The following is a 16,656-nucleotide window of genomic DNA, read 5'->3' on the forward strand; positions in this document are numbered from 1 at the left end:
CAGAAGGTCCAAAACGCTCCACCACAGGCCCCGCTACACCCATGGGAGTGGCCCTCATCTCCATGGCAATGGGTACACATTGATTTTGCTGGTCCATTTATGGACTCAATGTTCCTAATCGCTGTGGACGCCCATTCGAAATGGCCAGAGGTCATCAAAATGTCCTCCACCACCACGGAGAAAACTATTGCAGTCCTACGGACCATCTTCGCCAGGAATGGCTTGCCAGAACAGATTTGCTCCGACAATGGGCCACAGTTTGTGTCAGAGGATTTCCGGAGGTTTCTGAGGAATAATGGGGTGAAGCATTACACATCTGCCCCATATCATCCAGCCACAAATGGATTGGCTGAGAGGTTTGTTCAGACCTTTAAAAAGGCCATAAAGACAATGCATAATGACGACATACCACTACAACACAAGGTGGATAATTTCTTGTTTGCTTACCGGAATGCGACACATGCAGTCACCAACCAAGCTCCAGCCATAATGTTCTTCAACCGAAGGCTAAGATGTCGCCTGGATTCGCTCAAACCAAACATAAGACGGGATGCTGAGGATAAGCAATTCCAGCACATAAATGAGAAGCCAACCAGGAGCTTCAAGATAGGGCAACCAGTCTTGGCCCGCGACTACCGAACAGAAAAATGGCAGCCAGGAATGATATGCACACAGCAGGGACCACTAATGTACACGGTGGACATTGGAGAGAGCATCGTGAGATGCCATGCTGACCAGATTCTAGAGTCACAGGAACAAGCCAAACCCATACCACGAGCAGGTGCACCTGGTAATCAACCCGAAGTACAGATTGCATCTACCTCAGAAGCAGTGGTATTGGAAGCTAACGAACCAACCAATGACAATGAGCCAGAATCAACTCCGCTGCAAGAACAGGATACTCGAGAAAGGCGCTATCCATTCAGGATCAGGAAGCCTCCTCAAAGACTGAACTTATAAATGATTATTTCAGTTGATGTATATAGTACAGAGAAAATTTTAATTGTAATTTGTTATTATTTAGTTATTAAATGAATGTTATATACTGTTTATCTAAAAGGGGAGGAATTGTTGTGTATGTACCTTTAAGAGAAGAACTGATTCTATACTGCAGTACCGGCAGTGACCACCCCTGTATATAAAGCCATAGCAGGCCATACGTCAGTCTTGAGTTCCCCTCTGTTCAGTTATTACCTGTTTTATTGTTCTCCTGCAGTCCGAGTATTATTGATACCCGGACACTACACAGTGGTCCCAACACGTACCCTGGGGACACACTGCACGCATCCCTCCAGTCTGAAAAACATTCGTTCACCACTATTCTCTGTTTTCTGTCCCTTAGCCAAATTCGTATCCATGCAGCCACAGTACAGTCCCTTTAATCCCATGGGCTTCAATCTTGCTTACAGATCTATTATGTGGTACTTGTATCAAATGCCTTTTGAAAGTCCATATACACAACATCAACTATATTACCCTCATCAACCCTCTGTGTTACTTCATCAAAGAATTCAATCAAGTTAGTCAAACATGATTTGATTTAAATATATCTGTGCTGGCTTTCATTTATTAACCCATATTTTTCCAAGTGCCAATTCATTTTGTCCCAGATTACTGTATAAAAGTTGCCGCACCACCGTCATTGGACTGACTGACCTTTAATTGTTGGGTTTATCCCTTTCTCCTTTTTGTATTTGAACAGCAGCAGCCTTTTTCTCCCATGGATGTTCTAGCACAAACCATGCAGATCATTGGCTGCTCAGCTTTTTTTCTCACCAGAGCACTTTTTATTAATGAATGCTCGTGTTCTGCTTGGTGCAGCTTGTAAGAAAGACCAGTTTCATCAGCATTAACGATACTTTTCTGGCTTTTAACAAGATAACATTTCAGGAATGTTATCATACACCCAGTTGCTGACATTTTCTGTGGGGACATCACTTGCTTCCCCATGTGCAGACCTGGACTTTGTTACATGGCAGTTTTTGAAGCAGCTTATCTACAATGTAGAAATGGGGTCAGTGTCTAATTACTAAACAATTTAATTTGCTTTTTCCAGCAAGATGTAGTCAGATAGCACAGGAAAGGTAGCTGCTTTGGCCTGCTTGCATAAACTCAACAATTCTGATTCAACTTTGGGACAAGTTGAGGTCCACAGCTTTTTTCCTTTGGCTGCAAAAATGTTGCTGGCAATCAGCGCTGATTCTCGTCTTGATTTCCAGACAGGTAGAGAGGATGGTGGGAGGGATGTTTAATTTTTATGCCATAACTTAATTGCACCAGGGTGTTTCTCCACATATTTAATGATCTTTTATAGCTAGCCATGTTCTCAAACTGCTCTCTATCTCTAATCACTGATGCATTGGACTCAGTTGTGGGAGAGCTGACACACCAGTGAATTTCACTGGGTGCGATCCATTTGTGGTGGGAACTCAAATTCGAAGTAGGCAATAATTTACATTAATTTTAAAATTTTCAATGGAAGGTGTTTCTTGCACGATTTGATTTAACAGACAATTTGAATAAAGCAACTTCAATTTAAGAGGATCAAACTATAGTGCCTTTCACATCCTCAGGAGTCAGGACATCCTAAAGTGCTGCACAGCTAATGAAATACATTGCAAATATAGTTACTATTGTTTTGAGGCAGCTCATTTACACACTGCATGGTCGCACAAACAGCAAATGAGATAAATGACCAATCAATGTGGGTATGGTCGTCTCGTGGGTACTTGAAGCTGGTGACCAAAAGGTTGTGAGTTCAAATTCCAGCATGGCAGCTGTGAAACTGATTTCAATAAATCTGGTCATTTGTGGAATGGCACCAGATGATTCCGAATGCTGCTGAATTGAGTAAACCCTGTCAGCAAGGAGCCTACCACCTCTACCTGGTCTGGTATACAAGTGACTCCAGTCCCACACTATGTGGTTAACTCTTAATATCCTCAGGGAACCTTGGGATGGACGATAAATACTGACTTGTCAGTGCCAGTGTCGCCCACATCTCGAGAGTAAAACAGTAACCTGTTTTGATGGGTGAGTGACAAGTATTGGCCAGGACACTGAGAGAACTCCCTGATCTTTCAACAGTGTCATGGAGTTTCTTCCATTCACCCGACAGGCAGGCAGGGCCACAATTTAACATTTCATTCTAAAGATGGCAGCTCCAACAATGTGGCACTCCCTCAGTACTGCACTGAATTATCAGTCTAGATCATGTACTCAAGCCTGGAGTGGGGTTTGAATTCATAACCTTCTGAGGTGAGACCGCTACTACTGAGCTGAACTCACACTTCAACGTAAAACCAAATCTATATTATATGAGATTCAACAGACATTTGATGCTATAGTTAAATTGTTTATTATTTCAAAATGATTTCAGTTAGGCTTTCTACAGATCAAAATTAAAATAAACTAAATTGGGCCAGCACTATGGGCTAAAAATTCGTTTGCCCTGAAAACGGGCATGGGAATCGCGATGCGCGATCACCTTGCGCCCGTTTAAAGTAATCCAGGCAGCTTGCGAATTTCATGCTACCTGCTGATTAGAATGATTGCGGCATTCAGCCCAGCCCTGAACGTGCTGCTGAGTGGCTGAACGCTCAGCAGGGGGCCCAAGTTCTTGCGAGGCTAGCACCAATTAAAATTAGCCTGCACTACCTAAAGGCAGTCTGCTCCTCTTAAAGGGGAGGTGCATTCTGCCTAGAGCAACTCATTCAACTGGCTGGGGAAGTGAGTGAGAGGATATAAAAAAAAATTATGTCAAAACAGGGGAGAGAGTGCGCTCCAAGGTTCTCCGATGCAGCACTGGAGGCCTAGATGCAAGAGTTCAACATGAGGAGAGAGGTCCTGTTTTCGCAGGGGTCCAGGAGGCTCTCTGGGCACATACGTAAAATCCAATGGGAGCAGATAGCCGTCATAGTAACTGCCAGCAGTTTAGGTCTGAGGACCTGGATGCATTGCAGGAAGAAGTTTAATGACCTCACACAAGCAGTCATGGTCAGTGAATTAATCTTCAAATGCCATATCTCACCATCTGCACCACTAGCCTCACACACTGTTTAATGCACCACACCCCCATCACTCACCAACCAACAATCTCTACCAAACATGACTCATACCTCAAATTCATAGCTTCACCTCACCTTTACACACTTAGCACTGCTGCAAGCGTCACACCCACATCTCACAGCTTGCTCACACTGCCAGCTATTCAACCAAACACATTGCACCACACTCACTGACACACTTCCCTTTCTCTTGCAGGACTCAGATGAGGACTTCAGTGGGGCAGCCTACAGAAGAATGCTGATGGGTAAGGGTATGCACAATTAAATGCTTGGTGCATTAGGATGGAGGAGTTTGCACAGGGCTTTGCGCAGAGCTTGGAGCCCATGATTTCCAGCATGGAAGTGATGACCAACTTCTTTAGTGCACTTCTGAACCCAACCATGATGTAGCATCTGATAGCTGATGTCACAGCTTCCATTGCAGCACAAGCAGAAGCCACCCAACATCTGAGTGCTGCAATGGAAGCTCAGACTTCTGTTATGCAAGCTCAGACTGCACTCATGCAGGCTCAGCTTGCTGCCACTCAAGCTCAGACTGCTGCCATCATGGCTAGGTTTACCAGTGTGGAAAAGGTTTTGCAGGGTGTCAAAGCTGTCCAGCAATCTGTCCTCCAACATATTACAAGGAATGATGAGGCGCCGCCCCGGGAGAGTGGCAGTGGCTCCATGGAGCATGAGCCTGCTGTCCTCTCTCAGATGACAGCATTTGTCCTCCCACCACTGCCACTCCACCAGTGCCCTTGGTTTTGCCTGTCAGCCAGCCAGCCCAGACTGCTGCTGCCCATGCCGAGGTGGTGCAGTTCTAGGCCCAGAGCTGTTCGAGGTCGTCCTGCAAGGCCATCTGCAGTCTCCTCCACTAAAAGTCAGCAGCCTTCCACCAGCCATGTTGCAGCCACTGGGGTAGCACTTCGTAGGAGCACTAGGACGGGCAAAGGCACACTGAAGACAGGCACTAAGGGAATGTACAAGGGTGATTAGTTGACTTTGTTGTGTAATATTGGATGGATTGATGTATAAAGTTGAATTGGAATGTTTTTTTTGTGGTGTCTTTTATTTCAGCATTGTGGCCAAGAGAACACTGTGATGGTCAGTAACAGAGGGAAGGGAAGGTGTGGGACTGTTGTTGAATGGAGAATTGGGGTTGCGTTCATTGGTACCACTGTCGATGAGTCGAACACGGATAGCCCCGGGAGAAAGGAGCTGTCTGAATTGTCTCCTCCATTCTGCTTCCTCCTCCTCTTCCACTTCCTCCTCCTCCTTCTCCTCCTCCTCCATCTCCTCCTCAGCTGGTTGCCGTATGGCTGGTGGCAAGGACTGTGCCCTCATGATGGTGAGGTTGTGGAGCATGCAGCAGATCACGACAAATCTTGAGACACGTCCTGGTGAGTATTGCAGGGCTCCTCCAGAGCAGTCCAGGCAGCGGAGCATTGTTTAAGGATACCAATGGTCTGCTCTATCAGATTCCTTGCATGTGTGTGGGTTGTGCAGCAGAGTCATAGCCAGGTGGCCAGTGGATAGCCCTTGTTGCCCAGTAGCCACCCTTACTACAATTGTACAGGGCTTATGTGAGACCACACCTGGAGTACTGTGCACAGTTTTGGTCTCCTTATCTGAGAAAGGACATATGTGCCATAGAGGCGGTGCAACGAAGGTTCACTAGATTGACCCTGGGTAGAGAGGGTTGTCCTATGAGGAGAGATTGAGTAGATTGGGCCAAGACTCTCTGGAGTTTCGGAGAATGAGAAATGATCTCATTGAAACATACAAGATTCTGAGGGGGATCAATTACTTACAGGTTAGTTGCTGGTTGATTTTTTCTGGCTGTTGCTACAATTCTACAAGTGTTTGGTGCTTTCCATAGTTGTTTCAAGTATCAAAGGTCTACAGCACTTTTTGCTGACTTCAAGGCTTCTGCTCAAACCAGTTGCTCCCAGACATGGGTGGCCTAGTAGGGCTTCCTCTTGCCATTGAGCATAACTGGGAGAATGAGCAGAGGTCACGCAGAGCACGACCAGCTGCTAGAAGAGCGAGGAGGAGGAGGGGGAGAAGGGATCCTAGCAGGAGGCCATATCTGCAGAGGGTCTTTAGGGATCAGATCTGTTGGAGAACAAGTTGGGAGCCCCTTTTCACAATGGTATCCAGAGCCATGATGGCAGCAGTCTGAGCTTCCACTGCAGCACTCAGACATTGGGTGGATGCTGCTTGTGCTGCAATGGAAGCTAAGACATCGGCCATCAGACACTGCATCATGGTTGGGCCCACAAGTGTGCTAATGGAGTTGGCCATCACTTCCATGCTGGAAAAGATGGGTTCCAAGCTCTGCACAAAGCCCTGTGCCAATTTGATGCTGGACTCCTCCATGCTCCTTGACATTGAACGCAGGCTTTCTGGCAGGTTTACCAATGCACCAAGCATTCCGCTATGTATGCCCAACAGCATTCTTCTGTAGCCTGCCCCATCAAATTCCTCATCTGTATCCTCTGCAGCAGAACTTGTGTGCACTTTTGCCCTCCAGCAAGTTGGCACCTGTGCTATCCTTGCTCCCTGCCCTGGCTGCAGCACACTCATGCCCGTGTCTCATCACGTGCAGACCCTGCCTCTATGCCATCCTCTAAGATATGCTCAATATCAGTATCTGAGCTGGTGGCTGCAAGTGTGAAATCAAGTAACGGTGTGTCTTCTTCATCACTCTCTTCTTGTTCTTCCTCTACTGCCTGGCCAGGTTGCAGTTCTTGGGTATCTGAAAGGTAAAAGGGACAAGGGTAAGGTTGTGCTGAGGGGAGGATGGGAAAGTAAGAGGTGCATGCTTACACCATCTGCAGCTTGTAAGTCAGAAGAGATTGTGGGATGAGGGGGAAGTGGGATGTGAGAGAGAGGATTAGGTTTGAGGATACCGTTATCTTCAATGGTTTCAGCCCTGCCACAGGCCACGGCCTCAACAATAATTGGCTGTTCCAATAATGTCTCCTCCATGGGGGTTAGGACATGCAGGCATGCCTGTCCCCCCCCCAGTTAGTTCCTGCTGCCTCCAGTTGTGCGCCAACTTATCCTGCAAGAGAGAGGGAAGAGTGTCAGCGAGTGTCGTGGAATCTGTTTGGGTGATGTGGCTGTCATGGTTGAATAGCTGACAGTGTGTGCAAGCTGTGAGATGTGCGTGTGAGGCTTACAGCAGTGCTAAGTGTGTGAGGGTGCACTGGAGCATATGAATATTAGGTATGAGTCCTGATTCATAGAGATTGTTGGTAAATGAGTGATGGGGGTGTGATGAATTGAGCAGTGGCTAAAGCTAGTGGTGCAGTTGGTGGGATATGACCACTTGTGTGAGGTCATTGAACTTCTTGTGACACTGCATCCAGGTCTCCAGGGCTTGACTCCTGGCATTGACCTCCATGGCTATCTGCTCCCACTGTCTTTTGACCATGTGTCTGGAGGGCCTCCTGGCCCCCTCCTCCTTTCCACCTCCTCCACCAAAGCCTCCAGTGGAGCATCAGAACACCTTGAGAGAGTGCCCGCTCTCTCCCATCTGGTCCCATTCTTCACTGTATCCCAGGTCAGATTCACTTCCTGAACGACTCCCAGCACCTGCTGCGGCCACAATGCACCTCCCTTTAAAAGGTGCAGGCTAGCTTTAAGAGGTGCAGGCTAGCTTTAAGCAGTGCTAGGAAGTTATGATTTTGGGCCCCCTGCTGATGTTTGCAGCCAATGAACAGTGCAGTTAGTGCTGGCTGCACTCAGAAATCCTGCTAATGAGCAGACAGCACGAAGATGGCGTGCTGCCTGCATTTCAAACAATGGTGTGGGTTACTCGCGCATCATGATCCCCGCACCCGTTTTCCTTCCTAGGCTGTCCAATTTAGCCCCCCTTGTGTATCAGAGGAGCAGAAATAATCTTCAACTTCAGAATTAGAGTAATACAACACGATAAAAATCTGGTGGATTGTGCAGGATATACAGTTTACTTACTGTTCACCCCAATGTAAGTTACTAGAATAAGGACTTCAGGATTATCTATTTATTGTTCAATCTCTGCTTTTCTCTGGGAACTTATGAATGCTTTTAGTTTCAGCAAGGATGATGATAGGGAAACAATTAGCAAGCTTTTAGCTTGGAGCTCGTTTAGTTATATTTAGCCTGGATGTTGCCCAGTTCCACAGGATGGAGAAATAGTCTGCTAAGCTCCTGTTGTGGTCTCATTAGTCTCAACCATTTGTACAAACTAAAAAAAAGGAAATGCAAGCAAAGGAATATATTACAGTCTCCCTCTTAGTGGTGGGGCAGAAACATTTCACTGTTGACATGAGCTACAACAGCATTTTATAAAGTCCTGAACTTCCCTGCCATTTTTGGCTAGTTTGAGGCTTAAAAGCAGCAAATTTATGGATGTATTCTGGGGTCGGACTCCTTTCTGCTGGGTTTCAGCCTCATAATGGCAGCCCTCGCCAATGCTACTGGGAGTATCTTAAAATGGGAATGACCAGCGTTGGAGTACTCAGACCCATAGCTTGTGCTCCCATTGCACCAAGGGTAAGTAACGAAGAGTTAAAAGCAGTGTACCTGTTTCCAGTATCAGTTGAGATTGCTATAAGTGCTTTACTTTGGAGCCTGCAGCCCTAAGAAAGTTAGAGAAGTGGTTTGTTGGGATTACAAATGAGCTTTTGAAGTGTATTTTTTTGCCTTGCAACTGGATAGAGCTGAACTTGCCTCTGACAGCCCGAAAGCTTGTGAGACTAGCAGGATTTTTTTTCCAACGCCCACAGTAAGAGGTTCTGGGTATCAAATATGTGATTCCCAAAGGGCATTCCCTTGTTTGTAATTTTAATGGAGGAGATAGCAGCAGCAGGATAGAGGAAAAGAGAGTTAGGCAGCGTATGAGGACCCATCCTACAAGGCATTATCCCACCCACCCTAATGAATGTACAGGCCATGCAGATCGTATGAAAGTCTTAGCAAGGTGCTCTGCATGAGAAATGTATACTTCACCAAAAACACTGTGAAAACTGTGGTAGCTACTGCACGAAAATATGCTCCCAAGATCATCTGTCCGGACAGCCCTGCCTGTGCCTGAGAAAGTGATAACTGCAATAAATTTCTATGCCACAGTCTCACTTCACGCAGCGACAGGGGACCTGTCTAATATCATCCAGGGCATGCATTTATCAGGTAACTGACACACTTTTTAAGAGAGGTGGGGAATTCACTCAGTTGGCAGGACAGCAAGGCAGTAGTAGCATTATAGGGCCATCTGATTTGTTGGAGTGCAGAGTGCAGTTGATGGCATGCACGTAACACTGTGAGATCCTATTGTTAACCCCCTCAACTTTCTTAACAGAATGGGGCACCATTCGCTGATAAGAATTTTTCATGTGAATGACAGATTTGATGGAAGTTGCCACAATACATTTATCTTTCAGAATTCTGCCTTCGCTGAATTCTTCTAGATAATAGTCAAATGAACAGATGACTGGTAGGTGACAAGCCATAGGAATGACATCTCTAAGAGTAAAAGGACAGCAGCTGAGGAGCGCTAAAATGAGGTAGTTGCCGCGATCAGAGTTATCATTGAGAGGACCGTAGGGAGCTGAAAGAGAACATTTCACTGCCTTGATCGCTCAGGAGGGGGTCTGCAACATGCTCCACAGCATGTACATAGTTGTAGCTTATTGTGCCACCCAAAGAGGCCTGTAAATGGCAATTCCTGGGAAGATGGCCCGAGCTGCTTTGGAGGCAAAAGAATATGAAGTGGAACATTAGGGGAACTATCACTTAACTAACTCCTCAGTGGTGGCTGCAAGGGTCATCAGAACTCAATTTATCAATGAAGTGTTCTCATCTGTTCAACAGTATCACTTTGTCAACATTACTGTTACTCCTTATTTTTCACCTTTACATAAATGACAAATTCTTCAGTCTAGTACCTATTCAACATCTTCACATTACAATAGATGTCTGTTCCTACACGACTGAGCACAACGTAGGAGCACCCTTTCCTGTATGACTAGAATCTGCATGAATAGCTGGGCACAAAATAAGTGCACATTATTTCAAGCAACACTGAAGTGAACAGAAACATAGAAACATAGAAAAATAGGAGAAGGAGTAGGCCATTCGGCCCTTCAAGCCTGCTCTGCCATTCAATATGATCATGGCTGATCCTCTATCTCAATACCATATTCCCGCTCTCTCCCCATACCCCTTGATGCATTTTGTGTCTAGAAATCTATCTAGCTCCTTCTTAAATATATTCAGTGACTCGGCCTCCACAGCCTTCTGTGGCAGAGAATTCCACAGGTTCACCACCCTCTGAGTGAAGAAATTTCTCCTCATCTCAGTCCTAAATGTCCTACCACATATCCTGAGACTTTGACCCCTCGTTCTAGACCCCCAGCTAGGGGAAACATCCTCCCTGCATCCAGTCTGTCTATCCCTGTCAGAATTTTATACATTTCAATGAGATAAGAACATCAGAAATAGGAGCAAGAAAAAGCCATCCTACTCTTTCTCACACCGTGCTTCTCCTCTGTGTAAAATCATGCCTTTTTTTCTCCCATTCTACTAGTTCTGTTAGGCACAACTCGAGGGCCAGTATTGCAAGAGCTGGTTGGCTGCTCCTGTGGTACAAAAGGCTCACGGCAGTAAAGTGACTCCCCTGTCGTGGTAACTTGGTCTTGGGAGGGAGCTGGTGCAGGCTGCATCTCTTGGGCTTTGGCCTGTGCAGCCTAGTCTCGCCTTCTACATAGTGTAGTGTTCTGAGGGTGAAGGCCGAATGCCTGGCATGCTGGCTCCCAATATCTGGAAGCCAGTATGCAGAATGCTGTCTGATCTTTCCCCTACTGCCAGCAGAGCTGCAGTCTGTGCTTCCATGGAGGCAGAGTTACTGACTGGTCCCGGGTTTCTTCCTAGGTGAGAATCTGCTGCAGATTCTAATGAAGCTGTCAGACTTTCCATTGATGCCTGCAACAAAGAAAAAATCTTCCATGATGTCATTGCTCCCACTCCTGCGACTTCCTTGTGCTCTATGAAACACCTGGTGCCATTTCCTCACTAACACTATCTCATTGCCCCGAAGAAAAGTATTTGAGTCGGTGCATGGGAGTGAGAAAGAATGTGATGCAGATGTTGAGAGCAAGGAGGTTGTAGCAGAGGAACATGGGACAGGATGTTGGTCCTGGGACTCCTATGTGGCCTTTCCTTCCTGCTCATTATCATCATCATTGTCATAATCATATTTGATGAGGAAGAAATTTATGCCCCCTGCTCTTTCTTCCCAAAACGTCATAATTGTCTTCCTCCTTTTTATCATTCTCTGCCCTCTCACTGTTTCTTTGATGGATCTGCAGGAAAGGAGGGCATAAGGCAAGACTGGGTGAATATAATCCTCAAGATTAGAAACAGAGAAGGATGTGAAAGCTTGTGGCTGTGTGTTACTTAACAGGAATGTCATGGCGATTGTCTAACCGGTTGCCTGCACTGTCCCACCAATCTCACCATCTACCATGGCTAGAGCAGAGTTCCTTTGCAGAAACTCTATGGCCTTCTTCTCGTAGGGGGTTCAGCTCTCTGGTGTCTGTAAATCTCCTTCCAGTCCCCTGCCTTTCACAGGCATTGCATGCAACCTTTTCCTGTAACAAGATTCAGTGAATTAGGCGAAGGAATTTCTCCCAGGTGGCATCAGACAACTGATGTAAGAGATACGATGGTATCACACTGTTAAAACAGAGGAAAGGGTTTTAAGGTTCTGCACACGTGTAATTGCTGTTAGCGAAGATGATGACACAGATATTATCAAATCTAGAATTAGTGACCCTTTTAATCACAGTACAGCATGAAGGGTGACTTGTGGAGCTATTTAGTTCAGAAGTGCTACGTCTGTGTAATAATAAGAAAAGGACTGCAGAGAACGGTACAACAGGTGTTTACTCAACGTGGTTCAAACTGCAACTGAAACAACAGATTACTACTCAGCGTTATATACAGGTGTGGTCACTGCCGGTAGTTCCCCCCTTAAAGGTACATACATTACAATTCCTCCCCTTTTAGATTAACAGTACCATAACACTCATTTAACAATTAAATATCAAACTAATTACAATTAACACTTTTAACATGCAACATTAGCTGAAAATAGTCTATTTATAAATTCAGTCTTTGGGGAGGCTTCTTGATCCTTTCTGGATAGCGCCTTTCCCGAGTGTCTTGCTCTTGGTGCGGAGGCAATTCTGGCCCCCTGTCGTCGGTTGGTTCATCAGCTTCCGATGCTACTGTTTCTGGGGTAGATGCTACCTGTACATCGGGTTCATCACCAGGTACGTATGGGCGAGGCATGGGGTTGACTCGTTCCTGTGACTCTAGGATCTGGTCAGCATGGCGTCTCACGATGCTCTCCCCAACGTCCACTGTGTACATTAGTGGCCCCTGCCGTGTGCATATTGTTCCTGGTTGCCATTTCTCTGTTCGGTAGTCGCGGGCCAAGACTGGTTGCCCTACATTGAAGCTCCTTGTTGGCTTCTCATTGATGTGCTGGAATTGCTTACTCTCAACATCTCTTCGTACATTTGGTCTGAGCAAATCCAGACGAGATCTCAACCTTCAGTTAAAGAACATTATGGCCGGGGCCTGGTTGGTGACTGCATGTGTCGCATTTCTGTAGGCTAACAGGAAATTGTCCACCTTATGCTGCAGTGGAATGTCGTCATCGCACATGGCCTTTACTGCTTTTTTAAAGGTTTGTACAAACCTCTCAGCCAATCCATTTGTGGCTGGATGATACGGGGCGGATGTGTAATGCCTTACCCCATTACTTTTCATAAATCTTCGAAACTCTTCGGACACAAACTGTGGTCTGTTATCAGAGCAAATCTGCTCTGGCAAGCCGTTCCTGGCAAAAATGGTCCGTAGGACTGCAATAGTTTTCTCCGTGGTGGTGGAGGACATTTTGATCACCTCAGGCCATTTCGATTGCGCATCCACGGCTATTAAAAACATTGAGTCCATGAATGGACCAGCAAAATCAATATGCACCCATTGCCATGGAGATGAGGGCCACTCCCATGGGTGTAGAGGGGCATGTGGTGGTGCACTTTGGACCTTCTGGCATCCTGAGCAGCTCTTTGTCAGGTCCTCGATTTGCTGATCGATCCCCGGCCACTACACATAAGCCCTAGCAAGGCTTTTCATTTTCACCCCTCCCAGATGACCTTCGTGAAGCTCATTGAGCACTCTCGCCCTTAACTTGGGTGGAATTACCACTCGGGATCCACACATCAAGGTCCCCTGGCATACTGACAGCTGTTCTCTTCTGGATGAGAATGCTGGCAACAGTGAGTCGCCATGTGCTGGCCATCCCTTCACCGTCAAATCATATACCCGAGACAGTGTCGGGTCATTTCGGGTCTCCTTCTCTATACCAGCGTTAGTTACTGGCAAGCTTTCAATTATAGTCGAATGAAATATTTTGACAGGATCCACTGCTGGTGCTTCCTCCGCAGTAGGCAGTGGCAGGCGTGATAGCCCATCAGCGCTTCCATGCAGTTTCGTGCCCTTATACTCGATTTCATATTGGTGCACCCCTAGAAAAAGGGACCATCTTTGTAGCTGTTGCGCAGTCATCACCGGAACGCCCTTCTTTGGATTAAAGATGGAGACAAGTGGTTGGTGGTCAGTCAGCAAGGTGAACTTCTGCCCGTGCAGATAATGATTGAACTTTTTCACTCCCCACACTAGGCTGAGGGCCTCCCTGTCAATCTGGGCATAGTTACGCTCGGCTGAGGTTAGTGACCGAGACGTAAAGGCTACCGGCCTCTCCGAGCCGTCCGGGAATGTGTGCGACAGCACCGCTCCAATGCCATAGGTTGATGCATCACACGCCAACCGAATTGGTAGTGCTGGGTTGAAATGAGCCAACACCTCTTTTGATGTGATCAATGCTTTGCTCTTCTGGAAAGCTCATTTACATTCATCACTCCACTTCCATGGTACCCCCGTTTGCAGTAGGGTGTTCAGTGGGTGTAGTACGGTAGACAAATTCGGCAAGAACTTATAGTAGTAGTTCACCAGCCCGAGGAACGACCTCAGTTGTGACACATTTTCCAGTGCTGGAGCCTTGACTACTGCCTCAATCTTTTCAGGGGACTTATGTAACCCCTCTTTATCAATGACGTGGCCACAATACGAGATCTGCTTCTGGAAAAACTCGCATTTGTGCTGATTAGCTCAGAGCCCATATTCCTTCAATCTAGTGAGCACCTGCTCCAGGTTGGCGAGGTGATCACTTTCATTTTCGCCCGTGACCAGGATGTCGTCCAAATAACACTGGGTCCCTGGAATCCCTTGCAGGACTTGTTCCATTGCCCTTTGCCAAATAGCCGGAGCTGATGCTACCCCGAACACCAGCCGGTTGTATTGGTAGAGACCTTTATGAGTGTTGATCATGAGGTACTGTTTCGAGGCTTCTTCTACCTCCATTTGCAGGTGCGCCTGGGCCAGATCAATCTTAGTGAAGCGTTTCCCTCCAGATAGCGAGGCGAAAATATCTTCAATCCGCGGAAGCGGATATTGTACAGTGTGAAGGATTGGGTTCACTGTCACCTTAAAGTCCCCACAGATGCGAACCTTCTTTGGTTCCCCAGGCGTATTACTCAACGACCTCTTCATTACAGGAACAATGGGTGCAGCCCACTCGCTCCAGTCCACTTTGGACAGTACTCCTGAACGTTCCAAACCTTCCAGCTCTGCTTTGACGGCTGGGCGGATCGCATAAGGTACCGGTCTGGCCTTAAAAAACTTTGGGCTTTCATTTTCCTCTATTTTGATCGTCGCTGTTATGCCTTTTAGTGTTCCGAGTCCCTGCTGGAACACTTCTTGTGCGTCAGTTAGCATTTTTGACAGTCGTCCAGATGTGACGTCGTCATCCTTTTTGGCATCTACAGTCAGTGCTTGTATGGAATGCCAATCTAGCTGTATCTTCCGGATCCATTCACGTCCTAGTCGTGGTGGTCCTCCATCTGGCAATACATATAGGTCCATTTTTGGTGTTTCCTTGCCGTTATATATAACGTTCACCCTTATTTTTCCTTTGGGGTAGACTTTTTGCCCCGTGTACATCTTCAAGACAATCTTTGTATCTCTCAAGGGTATATGTGAGAATAGCCGCTTGTAGTCCCTTTGGTTTATGACTGTTAGGGCTGATCCTGTGTCCAATTCCATTTTCACTTGGACTCCTGCTATCTTGAGCGTGACCCAGATAGTTTGGTGATCCTCCGTTTTGATCACATTATGTAGTTTCAGACAACCCAGCTCCTTGCTTCCGGAGTCAATTTTGGTGAAATGTTTCCCTCCGGATAGTGAGGCGAAAATATCTTCTATCCTCGGAAGAGGATACTGTACTGTGTGAAGGACCAGGTTTACAGTCACCTTGAAGTCACCACAGATGCAAATTTTTCTCTGTTCTTCAGATTTATCTTTATTCAATGCTTTTTTCATGACTGGAACGATGGGTGTTGCCCATTCGCTCCAATCTATTTTGGATAATACGCCTGCTTTTTCCAAATTCTCCAGCTCTGCCTCGACTGCTGGACGTATTGCGTATGGCACCAGTCTTGCCATAAAAAATTTGGGAATTGCTGCATCTTCCACTTTTATTGAGGCGGTGATGCCTTTCAAGGTTCCTAGTTTCTCTTGAAACACTTCTTTGGCATTGGCCAAGATATCTTTTAATCGTTCAGGTATGATGTCATCATTGTTTTTTTCCTTACTGGTCACCGTCAGTGCCTGAATGGAGTGCCAGTCTAAACGTATCTTCCTTATCCATTCACGTCCCAACAACGGTGGACCACCATCTTGTAGAATGTATAAATACAATTTCTGTATTTCTTTGCCGTTGTATACAACAGGCACCCTTATTTTTCCTTTGTGGTATACTTTCTGCCCCGTATATGTTTTTAAGATAATGGATGTGTCTTTTAGAGGTATATGCGAAAATAGCCTCTCGTAATCCCGTCGATTTATTACGGTTAGAGCTGATCCTGTATCTAGCTCCATTTTAACTGGGGACCCTGCTATTGTGAGGGTAACCCAAATGGTTTGGTAATCATCTTTGGCCAGTACATTATGTAATTTGAGACAGCTTAGTCTCTTGTTTTCGAAGTCACTATCGCTCTTCTGGTCTTCGGAGCTACTGTCCGTCATCATTTGTACCTTCCTGTACTTTTCTTTATTGACTTTTTTTTTTCTGTCAGTGGATTTATTTTGTCCAGATCGGCATACCCGTGCAATGTGTCCAATCTTTCCACATTGCCTGCATGTTTTGTCCTTGAACCAGCAGTCCCTCTGGTTATGGGTGGATCTGCCGCAGCGATAACATCTTTCGAAACCCTGTGTCATTTCATGGGTGCCAAAGTCCTGTGTCTTTTGTTGTATCTCTGCAGCTCCTTTTGCTGCTGCTTCGTATGATACAGCCATACTGAAAGCTTTGTCCAATGTTAAATCTTTTTCAGAAAGCAGTCTTTTTTGTGTTCCTTCACTTAAGAGACCGCAAACGAATTTGTCTCGAAGATAATCTGATAGTCCTGCCCCGAATTGGCAGTACTTTGAT

This window comes from Somniosus microcephalus, chromosome 5 (assembly GCF_052327205.1).
Source record: "Somniosus microcephalus isolate GS21.2 chromosome 5, FLI_Smic_1.0, whole genome shotgun sequence".
NCBI classification, from domain to species: domain Eukaryota; kingdom Metazoa; phylum Chordata; class Chondrichthyes; order Squaliformes; family Somniosidae; genus Somniosus; species Somniosus microcephalus.